Source organism: Malaclemys terrapin, chromosome 2 (genome assembly GCF_027887155.1).
Source record: "Malaclemys terrapin pileata isolate rMalTer1 chromosome 2, rMalTer1.hap1, whole genome shotgun sequence".
Lineage (NCBI taxonomy): Eukaryota > Metazoa > Chordata > Testudines > Emydidae > Malaclemys > Malaclemys terrapin.
This window is the reverse complement of record NC_071506.1, coordinates 94668514-94689564: the sequence shown is the minus strand read 5'-3', so window position 1 is coordinate 94689564 and position 21051 is coordinate 94668514.

Genomic DNA, 21051 nt, shown 5'->3' with positions numbered 1-21051 from the left:
CCCCCTGTCACTCCAGCTAAAATTAAGGGAGGTGAATTGGAGCTGGGTAGACCACCTGGCCCTGATTAGGGAAGCTTGAACCGCTGCTGGATCATCAGGCTGGGGCTGGATAAGAGCCACAGGGGGAGCTGGGAAGATGAAAGCTGTAGTAGAGGAAAGGCAGTGAGGGGAAGCAGAGAGCAAGAGATCAAGCTTGTCCCCTCTCTTCTGCTGGTGGACTGCAAGAGGAGGATTAAGTCTGTGGTAGAAAGGTGGTGGGAGCATAGCCTGTAAATAAAAGCACCAGGTGGGCACTGCACCAAAAGGTCTCTGTGTGACTTTCTCAGCCCAGCAGGGGACAAGAGGGCCCTGCAGGGATGCTGCTACACATGGGGGATTGTGCCAGAGCAAGAGTTTGGCAGCCTGAGATTGAAGAGACCTTGCAGTGGCTGATCAAGCAGCAGGAAAAGCTGCAGAAGGCAGTACAAACCTTTCAACAGTCCCAGCAGCTGGAGAAGCAGGCCCTGCTCAGCTGGCAAGATGAGCAGCAGAGGCGCCTGCAAGGTTTTATTTGGGAGCAGACCACTGTTCAACATCAGCTCCTCCAGAAGGTGGTTAGTCCCCCGGTGGGGGATGGCATGGGGGCACTGGGCTTGGACTATGTAAAATGGGCCAAGCAGATGACCCTGATGCCTTTCTAGGCACTTTTGAGTAGGTAGCTACTGACCCAGGATGGGACAGGACAACCTGGGCCTGCAAGTGGCTTCCTACCTGGCTGGCAAAGCTCAAGCAGCCTATATGGCCCTGAGTGAGGAACAGGCTAGGAACTAGGACACAGTAAAAGCAGCTGTTCTAGAGCCAACCCTCTGTTACTCCAGCTCCAATTGAGGGAGGTGAATTGGAGCTGGGTAGAGCACCTGGACCTGATCGGGGAAGCTTGAACCGCTGCTGCCTCATCAGGGTGGGGCTGGATAAGAGCCCCAGTGGAAGGAAACCGGGGGAGTTGGGAAGCTGGACAGAGGAAAGGCAGTGAGGGAAGCAGAGCGAGAGAGAGTGCTTGCCCCCTCTCTCCTGCTGGTGGACTGCAAGAAGAGGACTACTTGTATGGTGGAAAGGTAGTAGGAGCACAGCTTGTAAATAAAAGCACCAGGTGGGCACTGCACCAAAAAGTCTCTGTGTGACTTTCTCAGCCCAGCGGGGACGCTGCTACAGCCTCCCATAGGCTTTCTTCCCTGCCCTTCTCTCTTCAAGGTATTTGCTTCCCTCAGGGCCAAGCTCCCAGGAGTTCTACTCATTCTCTGGGTTCCCTTCTTCCTGCTCTAATGCATAGAGGGTGGCTGCAGAGTTCCTTGCTACAGCCACTTCTGTTGCCAGCTTCTGGGCCCCACACTAGCCCAGCCCACCTCTGCCCAGCTGAGCCTCATCTTCCAATCAGGGATTATGTGTCCAACTTAATCCTTTCATGCATGGCCTATCACATTATTTGGCCCTTTTTCAGCTTCCTTAACCCTTTCAGGGCTGGTTTGGGACAAACACCCCATTGTTGGTGTCACAAGACCTAAATGAACCAAACTCCTTCCATGTTTAAACTCTAATCGACCTCAAAAGCCAGGTGCAAAATGGAATGTGTAAGCAGCCAGTTATCACTTGCAACCCCCCTGCTCACAGCGGTACCAAGCAGTAATAATGAGGCCTGCATACTTCTGGCTGAAAGGCAAAATAACAAATCAAAGAGAAAAGGACAAGATAACGGTTTAAAGGAGTTACTAACAAGCTAGACTTATAGCCAAGAATGACTTAACTGCTTAAATGTAATTGCTATTTGCTTAGTAACTATTACCAGGGAAGGGAGGGGTGGAGGGAGGAAGGGGGGGAGAAAGGGGGAAGAAGGGGGAGAAGTGGAAAGAGGGAAGTGCTTAGCTGCAAAAATGTATAAAAAGAGAAAAATTGCTTATGATGGTGTGCTTGATCTGAGACGTGCCAGTCTCCTAGCACCGCTTGGGGATCCCAAATAAACTTTGATTGCTTCTCCACCCTGGTGTGTTTATTGGCGTGACGCACACTGGGCAACGGACCCCGCTGTTGCTGTCCTCGAGCACTCTGTGCCGGCAACACCATCACCTACCCTCCTCCTCAACACTACAACCCTTAGGGCCTGGGGCCCCCCTGCTCTGCATCTGCTGATGCTAGCCCAAAGGTCATCCCTTTCCTCCTCCAAAATCACCAGGAGACTCAGTCCACCCTGTTCCTCCATAGCATCCCCGAAGCTTTCCTCTCTGGAACTCTCAATCTTCCAAAGCTACTTGCAAGGCCTGCACTGTGGCTTTCAGATTCTTATGCAACCCTGGCCCTTGCATTGCATTTACCCACCTCTTCCCGCCCCCCCCCCCCCAAATACCCTTTCCTTCATGGTCTGGGTCCCTACCATCTTATTCCTGCCTCCGTCAAGGTATTCTTTACAGGAATTTTTTCCACCTCCTGTTCCTTCTCACGTTCCATCATCAGTGTGTGGACTGAAATTAGAATTTCAGATAGACAAATGGTAGAGCATGTGATACCCATAACAATTGCACAAAAGCCTCTGGTACTCACAAGAGCATTCTACAGGCAATGTGGCAACTATTATCACCACAGCTTCAGAGCTATCTATGCAATATGACAGGAAATTAAAAAAAAGCTCCTGAAAGTTGCAAAATCTGATGCTGCAGATATCCTAGTGTCTATTTTGGCATCAGAAAATTTCTGCTGAGCAACACAGACAGCCATCCTGATCTCCAGTACTGGTGGCAGTGCATGGACAGGGTGTGTATCCTCCTACTCTTCACTAGAGCTCAAGGGGATTGAATTTGGGAGCTTCATCTGTGTCCCTTCAAAAGAATGCTTCTATTCTTTCACTGATATGACCACACAAATTATGCTTGATGGAGATCTGTGAGATTCCTTAAGCAGACATAGAAACAATATTCTCCTTCTATGCATTGACAGGCTATGATACTGTTTCCCATATTGCTGTGTACAGCAAGAAAACTGTTTCGACAATATTTAAGGGGAAACATGGACTTCAGAGAAATTTGGGGAAGGATGTTCTACAGAATGAAACCATCATTTCAGCAAAAAAGTTAATCTGCAACATGTACAATTTATCTGATGAGCAGAACTGCCACAGGTATGGGTTCTAGTGTTCTCCCAGGTTTGATCACCAGAGGCACTGCCCCCAACAAGTGATACATTGGGCTATCACATCCAGAGAACTCACTGTCAAACCATGGTGTGGGGACAGGCAACCTGCAACAATCCCACACTACCCTCACTGAAGAATATGGGTTGGATCAAACACAATAGAGAATTGGCACCCAAGTTAATATCACTGGAGCCAAGCCCAACAGCTGTACAGAAATTGTTACCCGTGGATGTGTCAAAGAGTGCATATCACAATGTTGTAGCTGCAGAAATGCCACATTGGTCATGCATTGGGGCCTCTAAATGCAAGGAGTGTGTCGACACATGTAAGAACTATTCAATTGTACTTGTCTAAACTATGTTCAGGACATACAGTAACTGTTTGTTTGTAGTGGAATAAAAACCACAGAAATGTACTAACTTTTTTCAAAAATTTAATTACCTTTTGAACTCCAATTTAAGGTGAAATATTCAAAATTCAGCTTGGTAATTTTTTTTTCAGATTCAGCATATTCAATTTACAACAGATAACTTGTTTCTTCCCCTCCCCTGCCCCAAATACCTCCTACATCTTATTTTGTAGAAAATGTGCCCAGTCTATACTTCTCTGGCTCTTTTCTGCATCCTCTCTAATTTTTCAACATTCCTTTTAAAATCTGGACACAAGAACTGTATGTAGTATTCCAGTATTGGTCTGACTAGTGCCACCTGGAGTGGTCAAATCCTCTCTTTAATAATCTCCTGTTTATTCACCCAAGGATCACATTAGCCTTTGTTACTGCGATCCCATGTTCCGTTGCTTTTCCACTCTGAAATCCATTTCAGAATCACTGCTTTCCAGGATACAGTCCCCCTTTCTGTAAATATGGCCTGCATTCCTTGTTCCTAGATGCATAGTGTTTTATTTGGCTATATTAAGAAACATTTTATTTTAAATGGGCCCATCTTACCAAGTGATCCTGGTCATTCTTTAGGCCTGCCCTGTCCTCAACATTATTTACTGTTCTGCTTATCTTTCTGACAGCTGCAAATTTTATCAAGAGTGGTGTTCAATTTACTTCCAGATTATTGAGTAGTGTGGGGCCTAGTACCGATCCCCTTAAAAGCTCCCCCATACGACGATGATTCCTTACTGACAACCACTTTTTGAGATCTGTCAGCCGATTTTTAATCCATTTAATATGCACTTTATTAATATTGTGTGGTCCTATTTTTAATCAAAACACCATGCAGTACTGAGTCAAGTGCCTTAAAAAAGTCTAATATATTATATCTACTCGGTTATCTTTATCAAACAAATTGTAATCTTATGAAAGAAGTTTGTCTAACAAAATCTATTTTCCATAAAGCTATGTTGACTGGCATCTGTTATACTCCCATGTTTTAAATCTTTACCAACTGAATCCCATATCAGCTTTTCTATGGTTTTGCCCTGGATAGATAGGAACATAGAGAAGAAGGAAGGTGTATGACTGTCCTGAGGGCCACAGGGATTCTCCCATTCATTTCATGGAATCTACAGAGAAGGTAAACCCCTCATCACTACTCAGCAAGCCAGCCCACCCTCAAAAATCTTTGTCAGTGGAAAATTGGATTTTGGCTTAAACTGTGTGTGTGTGTGTGTGTGTGTGAAATGTCTGCTTTACATAGAAAGGGGAAAATATTCATAAAACCAAATGCCCATAAATTGTTGCTGTGCCTCATGGGAGTTATTTGGTTGCCTCATATCCCCATTCTCCTTTTTGGGCCAGGCTCCCCAACTAGACTTTTTCTTTTATGATGCACCATGGCCAGGAACTCCCATGATGCACCACCTTCCCCCTTCAAGAGGGGAGACCATGGTGCAGCATGCGAGATACAGCCTAACCAAGGATACAGCCTATAGAGGTGAATGGGAGCATGAGACACTTGACTCCCATCTCTCATGAGTCAGCATAGATGAACTGAAATATTTTATTTTTCAACTGAACTTTTCAGCTCCAAATCAAACTTCTTGGTGGAACAGTTGGATGAAAACTTCCAGTCAGGCAGCTGTGGAGCCTTCATTTCAGTTTCCCTAATGGAAAATCAAAATTTCCTGGCATCACTTCCAATTTTTGTGGAAACTACATTTTCCATTGGAAAAATACATTTTGACAGAAATTTCCTGAACAGGTGCAATCATGTCCAAATGGAACAATTACTTTAGGGAGCCAAGCCCATGACTGCCCTCGCTGCAGTTTTCTTCTTATGGACGGGATTTTATTTAGAACTGTTTGCATCTGTTCATCAGATCTTAGTGCTTTGATGCTATAGTGATAGTTGCTATAGAAAACCCTCAGAGGGATGGAGATAAATAGAAACTGAGACTGGCAGATTTTGATTCACAGGGGGTCACTTTCTTCAGATTCACTTTTGACTTCCAGGATTGACAGTGGAGATGGGCTGATTTGGTTCTGAGAAGTTCCTATGTTAAGTTTATGGGTATTAAAGAACTATGTCATGGTTTTTAATGAAGTTCCTGAGCTCTGAGGCTCACATCTGGAATCGATGGATGTTTGGAGCTAGAGGTTTTGTTCAAACCATTCTAAAGACAAAAGGAAGTCACAAAGTTCACCTTTAGATCGGAACTCCCCTAAAATTGAAGGATACTTCGATGGGAGTTTGGTATGGGCCCAATTCTAATTATTTTCCAATCTTTAACCGATACTTTGGGTTTAGTAGGCTTGTCTGGCTGTAATAAAAGCAAATAGCATTGCAGAGCACTGGGCATTCTCTCTGTGCACAGGGTGAGGAGTTCCCATTTCATACAGCCACTTACAGTTTGTTGCAGTGATTCCACAAGGCTTAAAACAAATAAGAAAAAGAACTATTTTTTTTGTGTAGCTTTATAAAGCTGTACATTATCTAGGCCTCTGTGCATTGGGCACATTGAGCAATGTCATTAATTTCATTCTTGTTCTGAACTGTGTTGACAGGAAAGCCATTTATCTCTTAAGAATGGGAAAGATGAGAGCAGCTTAACAATATTTTTTTTTGCCTGAAATGCAAGACAAGTTCTTTAGTATTGGACTTAAGGTGGAGAAAAAGAAAATATACAACTTGCATATTAGGGTTGATGGTGGGGGAAATATTGCTTGTAAGGATAATCAGGCCACAAAATAATTTGCCTAGGGCAGTGATTATTTACAGTCTATTGCAGCCCAATCTCCACTCATGGTGTATTTTACTGAGCAGAGAATGAAGCAGGGCACATAAGATCTCTCTGTCACAATGAGGCAGAAGTAGTTGTATCACCCTGATCATGGAAGATGCTGCAGCACAGAGTATGGTACAGGATTAATTGGAGCCAACCAAGCTGTTTCTAGGGGGGATTTCTGACACTCAGTGGTAACTTATGGTCTAATAAGACAATTGGCACTGTAAATGGGAGGATATATAATTGGGGGGGGGGGTGACAGGTGAAAGTAAGAAAGATGCTCAGAGAGTAAGCTGGGTGGAGGAGATAAGCTATGCAAAGTCTCTTCCTGTTGTATCCTGTGCTACATCCTGCTCTGTTTGCAAACAGAGGCTTAAACGTACATGTGGTGGAAAAGTAATAGACTGGGTGTGTCTGTGACTGAGACCATGAAAACAGGCTGCGCAGCACTGCTCACCGGGTAGCTGAAGAAGCACCTTGTGACACTCATTCAATGCAATTTTGTCACATGAAAGTTATGACTGGTGGAAGATATGAGGCTATAATGGAAATGCCTAATACAAAATCAAGATGAAGAAGAAAATAAATCAAGGCATAAAGGGACGCGAGAAGAAGAAATTATTTAATGACCTACACATCAATGCTAAGAGCCTGGCTAATTAACAAGAAGAATAGGAATTGCTCATATATGAGTGCATATGTGACATAGTTGGTATTACTTGAAAACTGATAAGACTATTTGCACGACTGCAATGTTAAAATCACTGGTTATAGCCTATTTAGGAAGGATCAACAGGGGAGGGTGCTGGTACTCTGTTATTACCTGTTTCCAAGTCACTGCCAACTCAGAAGCAAATGATCTTGTTTATGGATCAGAGTTCTAACAGATAAAGCACAAAATGTGTAGCTAGTTGGTATTTGCTACAGACCACCAGATCTCACCAGATCAGGTGCTCTGTAGGCACCTATCTATAATATGAAGGGGGGAGGGGGAAACCCTGCATTATAATGGGGGATTTCAATCAGTGTGATATATGATGGAAGTCTCACAGTACTAAAATGTCTGTGGAGTTTTAAAAATTATGACCATTTCTTAACTGAAAACTCTTGCATCCAACAGGGGGAAAAACTATATTAGAAGATCTGATCCAGGCAGATAGAGAGAAATTGATCACAGAACAAAAAAAATGTGTTTGCTTAGGTGCAAGTGATCAAGACTTGATTACATTTATGTGCAAACAAAATAACAGCCAAACCAGTAACTAACACACACACACAGTGCTTTTAAAAGGGCCAATTTCATCAACCTAAAAACAGGTATGAGCCAAATTAGCCAAAAAAGAGAATTTAAACAGAAAAAAATATGAATGACAATTTGGAACTGTTTACAAACAATTTATTAGATCTCCAAAAAAAAAAAAAAAAAAAAAAAAAAAAAAAAATTGAGATAGGGGGCTAGACTGGTTTGAAAACAAAACAAACAAACCCCAGAGGGAAATAAATCTAAGACCAGTGGACATTTGGGAAGTTGACAAGAATGAACATAAATTAGAAGGTAGGGCTATAACAATTAAATAAGGGCAGCAAAAGGACACAAGGAGAAATTTATGGCCAACAGAGTTAAGTATAATAAGGATATTTTAAAAAATATGAGAAACAAATGAGCAGATCTAGATAACATGCATTCAAGACTTTTAAAAGAGCTGGCTGAGGATCTTGCTGGACTGTTAACATTTATTTTCAATAAGTTTTGGAACAATGGAGATGTTCCAGAGGGCTGAAAGAAAGCTAATGTTGCGTAAATATTTTAAAAGGGTAAATGGAATATCTTTAGTAATCTGCCAGCCTGATCCTGGGCATAAATAAATAACTCAAAAAAATAAAAATTGAATGACTGATAAAGGACTTGGTTAATAGAGATTTAAAGGAAGAAAATATGACCAATGACAATCAACACTAGTTTATGTAAAATAGATCTATCATACTAACTTGATATATATTTTTGATGATATTTCACGTCTGGCTGAAGGTAACAGTGTTGATGTACTATACTTAGACTTCTGTAAGACATTTGACTTGGTAGTGCATGACATTTTGATTTTAAGAAACTAGAAAGGTACGTAATCAAAACAGCACACATTAAGTGCCTAAATGATCGGTCTCAACATGTAATTGTAAACAGAATATCATTACTGTGCATGTGTGTTGCTAGTCGGGGGTCTGGCTGGGATTGTTTTTTGGCCCTATGATATTCAATATTTGTATCAATGATCTGGAAGAAAATATAAAATAACTACTGATAAAGTTTGCAGGTGACACAGAGACTGTGGCAGTGGTAAATAATGAAGAGCACAGGTTACTGATACAAAGCGGTCTGGATCACCTTGTTAGTTTGGTGTAAGTAAATGTGACCTTCCCCTTTCCTTTGTTTTGCTTTCCTTTTCCCTCTTACAATTCTCTTCTCCTCCCCTATCACAGATACAGATTTTTTTTGGCTGCGCTCTTCCTCTAACCCCCTCCATTTGCCCCACTGAGCTGATCCCATCTCCTGATCTCCTTCACATCCACTTGTATCCTCTCACTTACTCTTCTCATTAACCTGTTACTCTCCTCTGTTGTTTTTTTCCCCTTCACAATAAAAACATGTTTCCGTCTTTTCCCATCCAGTAACCCACCCTGGAACTCATTTGCCTCTCCAGTGCCACCCCTTTTCCCTTTCTGGTCCATGTCTTCAAGAGGGGTGTGTAAGTTCGGTCTGCCTCTGGGGAATCAGGGACTATATGGATTGCTGACTGAGATATGTGGAGGTTTGCACTAATAAGAATATTGGAACCCAGATTTTGGGGACCCAGACAGCTGCAGAAAATAAACAAAGCATTGAGGGGACACAGTTTTGGGCCAGGAAGAGTGTTACCTTGGAGGTAATTTGTTTTAAGAGTGGGGAAGAGGGGCATATTAGAAGATGCTCCCCTACAAGAACTTTGGACTGAGGGGCTGTCGCTATGAGGAAGTAAGATCTTTTAGTTCTGTGGTAGTCCCTGAAATGAAGCTGAAGGAAAGCTTCAGGGGCAGAAGTCAGCCATAGGTTTCAGACATTTCCCCACTTGTTGGAAAAGCCTTTACTCAGTCCTCAGACTCGGAGTCTGAGAGTGTGGGGAACATGAGTAACCTGATAAAATTGCCTGGACAGTTAGCTGCTCCAAAGGGCAACAAGGTTCCTGGGCTGGGATAAGCAGAACAAACTGTGGGGAGATCAAAGGTCCAGGATGTTCCAGGAGATGATGAAGGCTCTGATGGTGTTATTGAGCAGTTAGATAACTTGCAGGCTTTCATACTACAACTGGCTGAGCAACAGGGACAAGTCCAACAACTAGAAAACTATCAGAAAGAGATGGTTGCAGAGAAGGTGAGAAGATACTTGATTGTGGCTAAGCAGAGGGAATGAATCAACACACTGCAAAAGTTTATGGTGTTCTTCAAAAAAGGTCTAAGTTGTCAAAATCAGATTCTGCCTCCTTTGAGACAAAACAAGACAAACATGTACAAGAAAACAGAAAAGAACAGCAACAAGAGAAAATGCAGCTTCTGTCTCTAGCATTGACTCTCACTTGGAACCTCACTTCTGGGGAAAAAAACATAGGCACAGCATACAGTTATATAGCCACTGATAAACCGCACGATGCTGTTACAAGTTTTCCAGGTTTAAAGTGTTGCTTTTAGATGCCTCTTCCTGGTCACAGACTTACAGCAGTTTTGTAAAATATACTGTCTATAATAAGCCAGACTCATAGATAGAGGAAAAGGTAAGAAAAGAAATAAGGTAGGGAAGGAAAAGAAAACACAGGGGAGGGAGGGCAAGAGATGACAAAGTCTCACATCCCAGATGATGTTCAGAACTTAGCCAGAGCCAATGGAGGCGCTGAAGTTATCTGGGTCCTTCTCTTTGCCCCAGTCTAGTGAAGACATCTAAGGATTAGGATGATGAAGGCTCAGTGGATCCAAAGGCCCCAGAAGACCGTGGGGATGGCAGCCATGATGGTGAAGCTCACTTCTTCCTGTTCTCTCTTTCAGCCAGCATGTGTGTCCGCTTTCCCCTCCTTCTCACCAGTCTTTTCTTTTAAGGACCCTAAATGGGAGTGATGGGCAGAATAGCCAGTACGGCCTCATTTCCGACACACCAATTTTAATTTGATTTCCAGTCCCACATTTCTCGTGTTCACATGATCTTAACACAGTCCCACAGTAAACATTTTTGTTTGTACTAGTTCAGACTTTCTGTGTCTCTTTTGCACCCTTCCTACCAACATTTAAAAAATGCTCCAATCAGATATAATGCATTTTTATCCACTTTTCCACAGTTCAGCTCACAAGTGGGGTAAATTTGTAGGCCCCATTACTACAACAATCATACAGTTGTAATCTTGTAAGGCTTGCCTTACAAGATATAGAGTTTGTCTGGAATTATGATATGTACAAGACTATGGTGGGGTTTATTTGTTAGATTAGCTACATAAGACACTAGGGAACAAAACACATAAGTAGAAAATAAAAATCTGGCCAATGGTCTTACAAACTCCCTTGGATCTGTTATGTAGGAAATGACTCTATGGCTGGAGGATATGGTCAAGGGGAGATGGCTCAGCCTGGAGCCTAGTGAAGCCAACTAAGATTACCCTGTTGGAGTGTCCAGATAAGCATGACAGACAATAGAACTTGGTGTAGGGCCAGGCAACATTCTAGGGGAAGGGAGATATGTAAAGGAGTGTACTACTCCAACATCCAGGACAACCTGGAGTGTAATCAAGGAGGCTGTGCTTTGCCATAGGGCTGGGCTATATAAACAGGAAGCTGAGGGAGAGAGGGGAAAAGGAAAGTAGAAGATATGGAGGCTGCAGAGGGTGGTTGTTTTCTCTCGGGGTCTAGGAGACCAGTCTAATCTAAGGCTTTCTTGGGGGACTTTAAAATTGGGACCTGAACCAATGCTCCGAGCTGAGGATTGTGGTAGAGTGGGAATTTTTCATAATATTTTGTGTGAATATTGTGTGTGCCTCCATTTCTGATATGTAGTGTCTGGCTAAGTAGATGGGGAAGGAGGGGGAAGGGAGGTGGTTTGCTCTTTGCAGAAGCCCACAGATATAGGCATGACTGCCACCTAGCTGTGTGGGGCCTGGTCCCAGAAGACAATGTAGGCAGCGGGAAGGGCGGTCCTCCCATTGGCCTGGAGCAGCGAACCGCGGCCAGTGGGAGCCGCGATCAGCTGGAACTGTGGATGCGGCAGGTAAACAAACAGGCCTGGCCCACCAGGGGCCTTCCCTACACAAGCAGCATCCCAAGTTTGGGAAACACTGTGGTAGGGGATTTTGATTCCCCAATGAAGCTGATCAGGGAGTTGTCTGACAAAGGGAGCTTGAGATTATAAAAGAAAGGGTCTCTCAGCAGCTATTTTTAGAAAGGGAGAGGGAGGAAGGAAGAGGGTGGCAGTAAGGAAAGGAGACTGTCTGTCCGTCTGGATGAACAGGTGGACATACAATCAAAGGTGAGGCCAAACCAGACCAGAACCTCCATGTTCTGGATGAGAAGATATGTACAGAAGGGGATGCTGGACTATGCAGAAGATTCTGCCAAAGCCCAAAGAACTCTCCAAATTGGTGAGGAAACCATGGCAGAGAAATATGTACAAATGCATTTATTATTTTGTCTAGATTTGACTCTCTATTGTGTTAGCTAAGTAAAGAGTAATGATGCTTAGAGAGATTTTTGCACAGGATTCTGTGTTTGCTTCACTAATCATGTTCCCCCCGAAGAATTAAACTGTAAATCCAGAGCACCCACACTGCTGGAGTTCTAGAAAAGGGTAAGCTTAGACTTCAGGAAAGTCTGAGGAATCATCACTGGTCTCAGGGCTAAGCAGTAGGACTGCTTGGTATCAGGTCTCAGAAGGGGGTTCTAGACAAGAGATCTCTATCCTGAGAGTATGCTTAGAGATGTGCTTGATCTCTGCTCAGGTTCATGAAGCTTAAAGAGCACAAGGACAGTGGAGCTGGTGTCAAACACAACAGTCTGATGAGTATTCAGCCGGGGGAAATTTTTGTGTGTGTGTGTGTGTGTGTGTGTGAGAGAGCGAGGCTAAGTGATAGCAATCAATAGCGCTTAGCACCTAAGACTCAAGTGCTTTTGAAAATTGTAGCCATAAAACTTGGAATACTATAAATAATTAGATCATCTTAGTTATTCCCTGTACCAGAAATACTAAGGGATATTGCAGATATTGACATGGGCACAAGAAGAACTATTGTATGTATAAATAAAAAATGTGTCTGTTTATATGTGTATACAGAACTACAATTCACAGGAGTATAAAATACAGATATTTTATAATGCGTACTTAAATAATTATTTGAGACAATGATGCATGTGTTGAATCATGAAAGCTTTTGATTTTGTCTGAGCTGCGATTCTGTAAGAGGATTGTGTTTACACCTTTCTTTGAGTGAAGGCTGAGGTTTTCACCTTCTGGTAACCTTTTTATGTGTGAATATCATCCATCTTTCTAAATGAAAAGAGCATTTGGATGAGACCAGCGGTTCTCATCTAAGTGGAATAATGCCTCCCTTAGGATTTCCTAGTGTAAATATTTTTAATGATTTTCGTCTTTTGTGGCATATTTGAAAAATGGGCTGTCCTCTTTCTCTGTGAAAGTTTTAGAACTTTGAAGGAAAAGGTAATGCTAAGGTTGACTTAATAAAGACCATGAAAGCACCTGTCAAAATGTCGAAGATCAAGAAGACAGCTTCATTCCAAAAGTGCAGCTTCATTCTGAATCTTCCATAGAAGAAAAATCTTCCATTAATCTGTCATAAAAGATCTTTTGTAGTCTTGTAATAAAAAGAGCAAAATTGAGAATTCAGAGTTGCAATAAAGTATCCTCATACTTCAGTCATCTGAAAATGGGTAATATTTAAAGGAAAGCTTACACACATGCAACCCCATTGACTATAGCAGAGCAGAATTATTTAGGGCCAGATTTCTGCCACTCTTATTCATGGGGAGTAACTTACTCTGAGTTGGCCCATTGACTATTCAGGAGTGACAGGATCTGGCCTTTCTTGCTTTACTGTAGCACCTAAACCAATTGGTGCCCCATTGCTGCTTGGTGTTATACAAACACTTAATTCAAATTGTCAGCTCTTACTATGACAATAACCAAACATGCCCTGAGAGGTTAATGTGAGCCAAAAGGGTCCAATTAAACTTATATGCTGAACCTGGAGGGGAGCCAGGGCTTGGTAAGGCCTAATTGTAGATGAAGCCCAGGTGGGGAAGGAGCTGGGATAGGATCATAAAGCCAGGATGTAAGAGCAAGGAGGATACTGCAGGGAAGGGGCCTACAACTACACTCTATAAGGAAAGGGAGTTGGCAAGTAGGGAATCCAGGGGAATTCCCTGGAGCAGAGTCTGAGGGGGCTGAAGTAGCCACGGGGAGCAGAAGATGCTCCAGTGGTAAATGCAGAGTTAGACAAGGAGATAGAAAGATGGGGTAGGAAGGAATCCAGGGAAACTGCAACAGGGACTGAGACTGAGCAGATCTGGGTTGCTAGTAAAAGGATCCCTGGACTGGAGCCTGGAGTTGCGGGTGGGCGTGATTCACATACCAGCCACTGTGAAATGGCACAGGACCTAGAGGTGGAATGGAAGACTGTCTGAGGTGGCATCCGGACAGCTTGTCTGATCAGACTTTGATATACCAGAAGGGGGTGACTGTATTGTGACATGGCCAGAGAACCATGTCACAAAGATGGAGCACTTCAGTTGTAAAGAGGTAGAGGGGACCACAGTGGGTGCAACAGATCACAGGGGGTGCCATATAGGCCAAAAGCTAATCACCAGACCTAGCCACAAGGAAGTTCCCCTGTGGTGTACTTGCATTTACATCAACAAATGGAAGGAATGGAGAAAGAGGAAAAGATAGCAAAAACACTGGACTAGCCATGTGCAAAATTGGCAAGATTAGTCATTTTAAAAATATAAATAAGCAAGCTATAATATCAGTAAACCTTACTGATCACATTCTAATCATTATCAATAAATAGTTTGCCGTAGGCCTAATGGGAATTCCTTTATTAATTTAAGTGTCTGGTTTTTTCAATGATTGAATATCACTTTCAGTGTTACTAAGCAAAGGAGAGGACACCTGGCTCCAACCCATGTCTAGGTATTTTCTTTCCACTGTCCTCTATTTCTGTGCTCTAAGGACATAGTATTTATTGAATGACGATCATCATACTTACCTGCAAAGTACAGAATCTTATGTTGAATATGTAATTAGAGGATACCTACTGTATAATTTTGTTGTACTATATGCTTAGTTTAAGCAGGTGTACATTTTTCTTTTGTATATGGAATGAACCTGTTTTTGTTGCATTTGCCCATTCCTAACTGAGTTCTTCCATTAGGCTGCTGTTCAATTAACTCTTTCTTTTTTTAAGCCTGTAGTGCTGTTAAGTTAGATTTGTGCTGCTAACTACTTATGTTGATCCCCAGAGTTACTCCATTAGCAAAAAGAGAACACAGTTGTTTATAGCCTAATATAAAGGGAGGGGAGGATGTTACCAGATGTGCCAGTTACTTTGGGGTATGCTCATTTATTCGGGTTACTCCTCTGGGGAAGGGGGTTCTGTAATCCTGTCAATGTACTGCTTGTGTCACTTGTGTTTACATATGGAGCTCTACTTCTCCCTTCTGCAAGTCCCCTCCGAATGGAGCTATCCTACAGGACTTAAGGTCCCTAGGGCTGGGATACTCCCACCCCAGAACCAGATAAACATCCACACACCCACACGTACATTAACAGAGCAAGTCTGAGCAGACCGGGTCAATCAGCACTGTCAAGCTGACCCCTTATATGTCTCTGGACTCACTGGGCTGGATGAAGCAGCACTTTCAAGCTTTCTCTCCTTTATATGCCCCTGGGCTCCATGGACTGGGTCAAGCAGCACTTTCAAGCTGTTACCCTTATGTGTCCCAGATTCAGCACGTCCCTATCCCCACTCCCCCAGCACAATTGTACTGGCAGTAACCTATTTGATGAGCAAACCCCACAGTATTTTGGGCGCTGCAGGGATCTTTAGCTTAGGTAAAAGAAGCGTTGCTGTAGAGTAAATGGGGGAAGCTAAAAACACAAACGAGTAAAGTTCAGCAAGAGAGAAAGAAGCAACCAACTTAACCATAGAAGTTATTTATTGAATAATAGTAATAACTACACAAGGAGAACTAAACCAACATAACATACATGATTAAAGGTTAATACCTAAGGTAGAAAGGAAAACAGAGAGAGAGAGAGAAAGAGTGGGGGAGTCTCACCCACTCTATGAGGCTTGAACTGGTCAGGGTTCCCAGATGACGGTGGTAGCTGAGGGTTCTGAATGCTGGAGACAGGCAGAGCCCCCAGCACGATCAGTCAGGAGATGGAGTTCCAGTGGAACTGATGCATAGTGTCAAGTATCAGAGGGGTAGCCGTGTTAGTCTGAATCTGTAAAAAGCAACAGAGGGTCCTGTGGCACCTTTGAGACTAACAGAAGTATTGGGAGCATAAGCTTTCGTGGGTAAGAACCTCACTTCTTCAGATGCAAGTCATAGTGTGGATCTAAGCATCAGAACCCTGACTAGGGGGTGAGTAGGGATTTTTGTAGAGAAAATACAATGATTCAAGGGAGGCCACTAGATTTGTTTATGGGTAAACTGATGACTCAAGGGTTTTCTTTAGACTAGACAATAAGATCTGGTCACTCTTGGCTATGGGTGGTGTTTTCTTCCAGGGAGCTCACAATGCAACTAGGCTGCTTCAGTATTTGGATATCAATTAAGGATTCATTACTAGAATTGGTCTGATAATTGCTGAGCTGGGTGTGTGCAGACATAGGTTCATTATCATCTGGAGCAGAGATTCCCAGGATGCAGTGCTTCCCTGCTTTTTCTGGTCCCAGAATTCAGTGTGGTTCTCTGTTCTCCATTCTGTACGTAAATTGAGATGTCTTCCTGTCCCATCTTTCATGCAGATGAGGCTAGGGGAGTTGTCTCTGCTCTTCATTCTGTATGCTAATGGAGATGTCTTAATCTTGTCACCCTTGTCAGGAGGGGTCTAGGTGTGTCTCCCAACACCCTTCACTGCTCTCTGCAAGTTTTCTTCTTCTGATGGGTTTTGGTTTAAGCAGAGGCTGGGGGGGGTGTCTTTCATGAGTCCGGCTGGATACTGCACCCTGGTTCCCCAGGAACACAGAGGTGTCTGGTATCAAGGAGGAAGGAATAGAATATTGATGAATTGGTTTTATCATCCTTGATTTGGGCAACCACTAATAAAAATTAATGCCAAAGGTTTCAAATGCTTGCATGGGCACAAGGAGCCTCTGGACACAAGCCGAAGTTGGGCATGGAAGTTTCTTCTAAAGATTGCTCCAACAAAAATCAATGGGCCGTGAGTACATTGGGTCTCCTGTGCTCCAGCAGGGTGGGTTTGGGGCATGGCTTTGGGGATGAGTTCTCAGTCAGCTTTTTTCCCTAAAACCAACGAGGAATGCCTGAGCACTGTTCAAGGTGTTCTGAACTCAAGTGGGTCAGAGGCACCCCTAAGCTAGGTGCTACAGGTTAAAGTACTCAGCAGCGGGTCTTTCATTAGCTGCCCTGTGGTAGGTGTGCATTGCTATTAGCGTCCAACAAAATATACATTCTTCCATAATAACTGTCTGTGGGTTAACCAGAGGAAAAAAGAGATTTTGATAAGAATTTGTCAAAGCAGATGGAGAGGACGGGAGGCCAATAGGGGCGTGCTCATAAGGCTGCAGGAGCAGGGGAAGTGTTGGGCTTGTGGGCACAGAGCTGGAAAAGTGATTGTGGGAGATTGCAACACTGCATCCATCTGTTTAGTCAGGTTTCTACCACACCCATCTAGAGCAATTTGTAGTAGTGCAGTGTGAGGTCACTAGCAATTTTTACATGTAATTCTTTATTTCTCTATAATGATGCACCTCAGGGAAAGAAGGAAGTGGTAAATAGAGGAATAGACATAGGAGAGGAGAAACCCATACCAAGAAAGCTTATCAGTCATGCAGTACCTTTTTGGATCTCTCCGGAGCTTGCATAATCCAGAAGGTACAGTCTCACCCTTGAAACCTGCCAGAATCTCTGTGATGAACTGACATGGGAGGTGAAGATACATACGGTCAGGAGCCACAAACTCTCCATGCCCTCCCAGGTCAACAGTATACAAGGCATTCCTGAAATATTGGTTTGCACTACTGGGATTAGTCATGCAGCATCCTCTACCTGCCTCACAGAGTTCTTCAGTGCCAATGAACACCGAGCAAAATAGTATTTCATTTTCTCCATAGAAAGGCAGGCATAGTTATAAATCATGCTGGAAGTTTATGCCATGGTACAATTCCTCTCTTATTGGGCATCATAGATGTGACATATATCTATCTAAGGTCATCAAGAATAGATACCTCAAGAACAGAAAGCATGCTTACTTGATGAACCTATTGGTGATAACAAGATCCCAAACTGGTAGCCATAGCTCACATTCTGCAGAGCTCTAGGCTGGATTTCACTAAATCTTATAGAATGTCCCCTGAACCAGTAGGCAATATGAATATGGACTAATGGGCTAGATCCTCAGGTGGTTTAAACTTTACAGCCTTATCAGATTTGCACCAGCTGAGGATCTGGCCCATTTGACAGGCTTAGGTCTGGTATAAGTACTTCTGGTTTCTCTTCACCTCACAGTCCAGCTTCTCCCCATGTCTTTCTCTTGTTCTCCACTTTGCCATATTCCTTTCAGTTTCTCAGTTCGGGATGACATGTGAAGAAATATTTAAACTATTTGGACACTAGCTCTCATTATAGAGCATTGTAGCAATTCTGCTATCTACAGTGACTTATCCATTTCTTGTCTTTTGGACATAATGGTATTAGTGATGTGTTGTATTTTAAGTTATGACACCTCAATTTAGCAAACCTACAAAGGACAATGCAAACTGAAGTGTATTGCCTTGCCTGGCTCCTCTTCTGTGTTATGACTGATCATTGTTTTCATTTTTGCTTTTTGATGTGATTATGACAAAGCACACACTGCATTACAGTCACATCATTAATGATAATAATAATGAAAATGATAATGGAGATAATGGATCAGAAAGAGAATTCTGTATTTGGCAAGAAATCTCTGAGTATAAATCTTTTCATTATATATTCAGGAGCCTCCCTTGTGCCAGACTGATGGGTGGTGAGGGAGAGGGCTGTTCTGTAGTTAGTTTGAATAGTTTTTAAAGTTCAATTATTAGAAAACTGAGTGCAACAGATACGAGGGAGAATGTAGGCAGAGATACAGGGAAAGAAGTAGTAAGGATGAATATATTAGGAAGACAAAGATCAATAAGTGAAGATTGATTATACCTAAGTACATAAACTCTAAGTGATTGGAGCAATTGGTTCCATTTATCACTGGCAGGATTCTGTGGAGATACTTGTACCTGCTCTGTGTTGAGAGAACTTCAAGTTACACACTGGATCCATAATTTTCAAGCACCAATTTAAGTTTGTGCCAAGTGAAAAGTCCCCCCCCCCTCATTTTTATTTAGTAGAACAGGCTGACAACACTAGTTCTACTCATGCAGAGAACAAGTCTAGGATCCAGAACTTGCAGTTCTGGCTATTACGGCAGCATGAGTAGTTGTAGGGGTTTCACATTGCAATGCTTATAAATTATGTGCAGGACGAGCCTTCTTTGCTGTAGGATGGGAAAGCAAGTAGATCCTCATTCCTCTTTTTGCCCCCGTTTCCCTGTAGATTGTCGAGACTGGGCTGTACTAAAGAGAGATGAGAGGCATTCCTGCTGAAAGTCTCTGGGTGAAGATAAAAGCAGAGGGGAGGGACAGAGGCAATATTGTGGTAGAGTCTATACCAGACCACCAAATCAGGAGGAGGAGGTGTGCATAAGGATTTATAAAAAATAATAGAAGTATTCCAAGCAGAAGACTTGGGGAACTGTGATGGAGCATTCACCCCACACTAGCCCTGAAGGGGTAAATATAGGCAAGAGAAGCCAGGTAGCCATAGTCTGCACCTGAAGGGGAGCTAGGACACAATGAGGCTTAACTGGTGATGAAGCTCACCTGGGCAGAAACAGGCAGGGCTTCTATAAAGCTAGGAAGCTGGCAACAGAAAAGCCTTTGGTCACGCTCCCTGATCGGCAGGGGGAGAAGAGTGGGAGCCTGTACTAGGAGTGCAGGAAGCAGTTCAGGGAAGGAGTAGTAAAGGTTAAAAGAATAGATCTGAACTCCTGGTTTAAGGGTCCCCAGACTGGAACCCAATGTAGAGAATGAGCCTGGGTTCACCTACAGGCCACTGTAGGAGTGGCGTGGTCAGAGCAGTGGATATGGCGACTGCTTGAGACTGTGAGAAGAGATCATCTTGTGAGACCTTGGAAGGAGAGGACAATTGGTTGGAAAGATAAGCGGTGATGGAGAGATGCTGCAGTTCCTGTGAGAGAGGTGCCGCAGAGCAAGTAACTGAGAAAATGGGCTGAGTGACTACAGGACAGGGTGTAGACAGCGGTGAGCTAATTCCCCAGATGAGCCACGAGGAGGCACCAGCGAGAAGTGAATAATACACTCCCTTTGCAGGGACTTTACACAGGTAGCAGTTGGTAAAACAATATGGCAATTATTTTTAAGAACACTTGGAGGAAGGGGGAGATCCTACAGGACTGGAAAAGGTACTTTCTCCCGCCCTGCCCCTTTTAAGAGATAGGGAAAACAAGGAGGACCCAGGGAATGACCGACTAGTCAACCTAGCTTTGTTATACTACAAATATTGCTTATAAAACTTGTGAATGACACCAAATGCAAGCACTTTGGAGAGCAGGATTAGAATTCAGAATTCTCTTGATAAAATAGGCCAATTGGTCTAAAGTCAAGAAGATGAAATTTAGTAAAGACAAGTTCAAAGTACTACACTTAGGAAGGAAAAAGCAAATGCATAAACACAAAATGGGGAACAACTGACTAGGCAGCAGTAGTGAAGAAAAGGATCACAAACTGAATGAATCATCTGTGTTATGCTGAGGAGGGGCTTCTTCTGCTTGCACCAGAGCATTCAGCAATCTGATGTTTTAGGGGTGAGTATTAATTAACTGCAAATCCATAAATGAGACGGAAGCCACAGCATTTTTATCTGGAAACTCAAGTCCCTTTGCAACTGTATAGCTTTGTCTAATTCTGGCACAGCAGAGATTGTGTTTATCTTCTTGGTGAGGATCTGTCTATAGAGCAGAGATTACCTTTACTCATAAAATCAATTAAGAACTTCCTTTTCTTGTCAATAGCTTTACTGTACACAATAGATTCTGAAAAGTTATTGGATCTCCACATCCTTATTTCTAATCACTATCATTCAGAGACAACTTTAATCTAACTATCTTCAGTAACTCTGCATTACTTTGCAGCATTTCCTGAGGTGTCACTGAGTAAACAAAGTTATCTAATCTTTTTCTGAAACACAATGTCTCCCAGTAATCATATAGTCAATAGAACAAGCACTAAATGGAGATGGGAGGAGAACTAGGGCAAAAGTATCCAGTTCTGACTAACATTATACATTCATAATCCTCTACTGCTGTGATTTGTTCTCGTGGCTATTTGGTTCTTCAGTACACAGACACA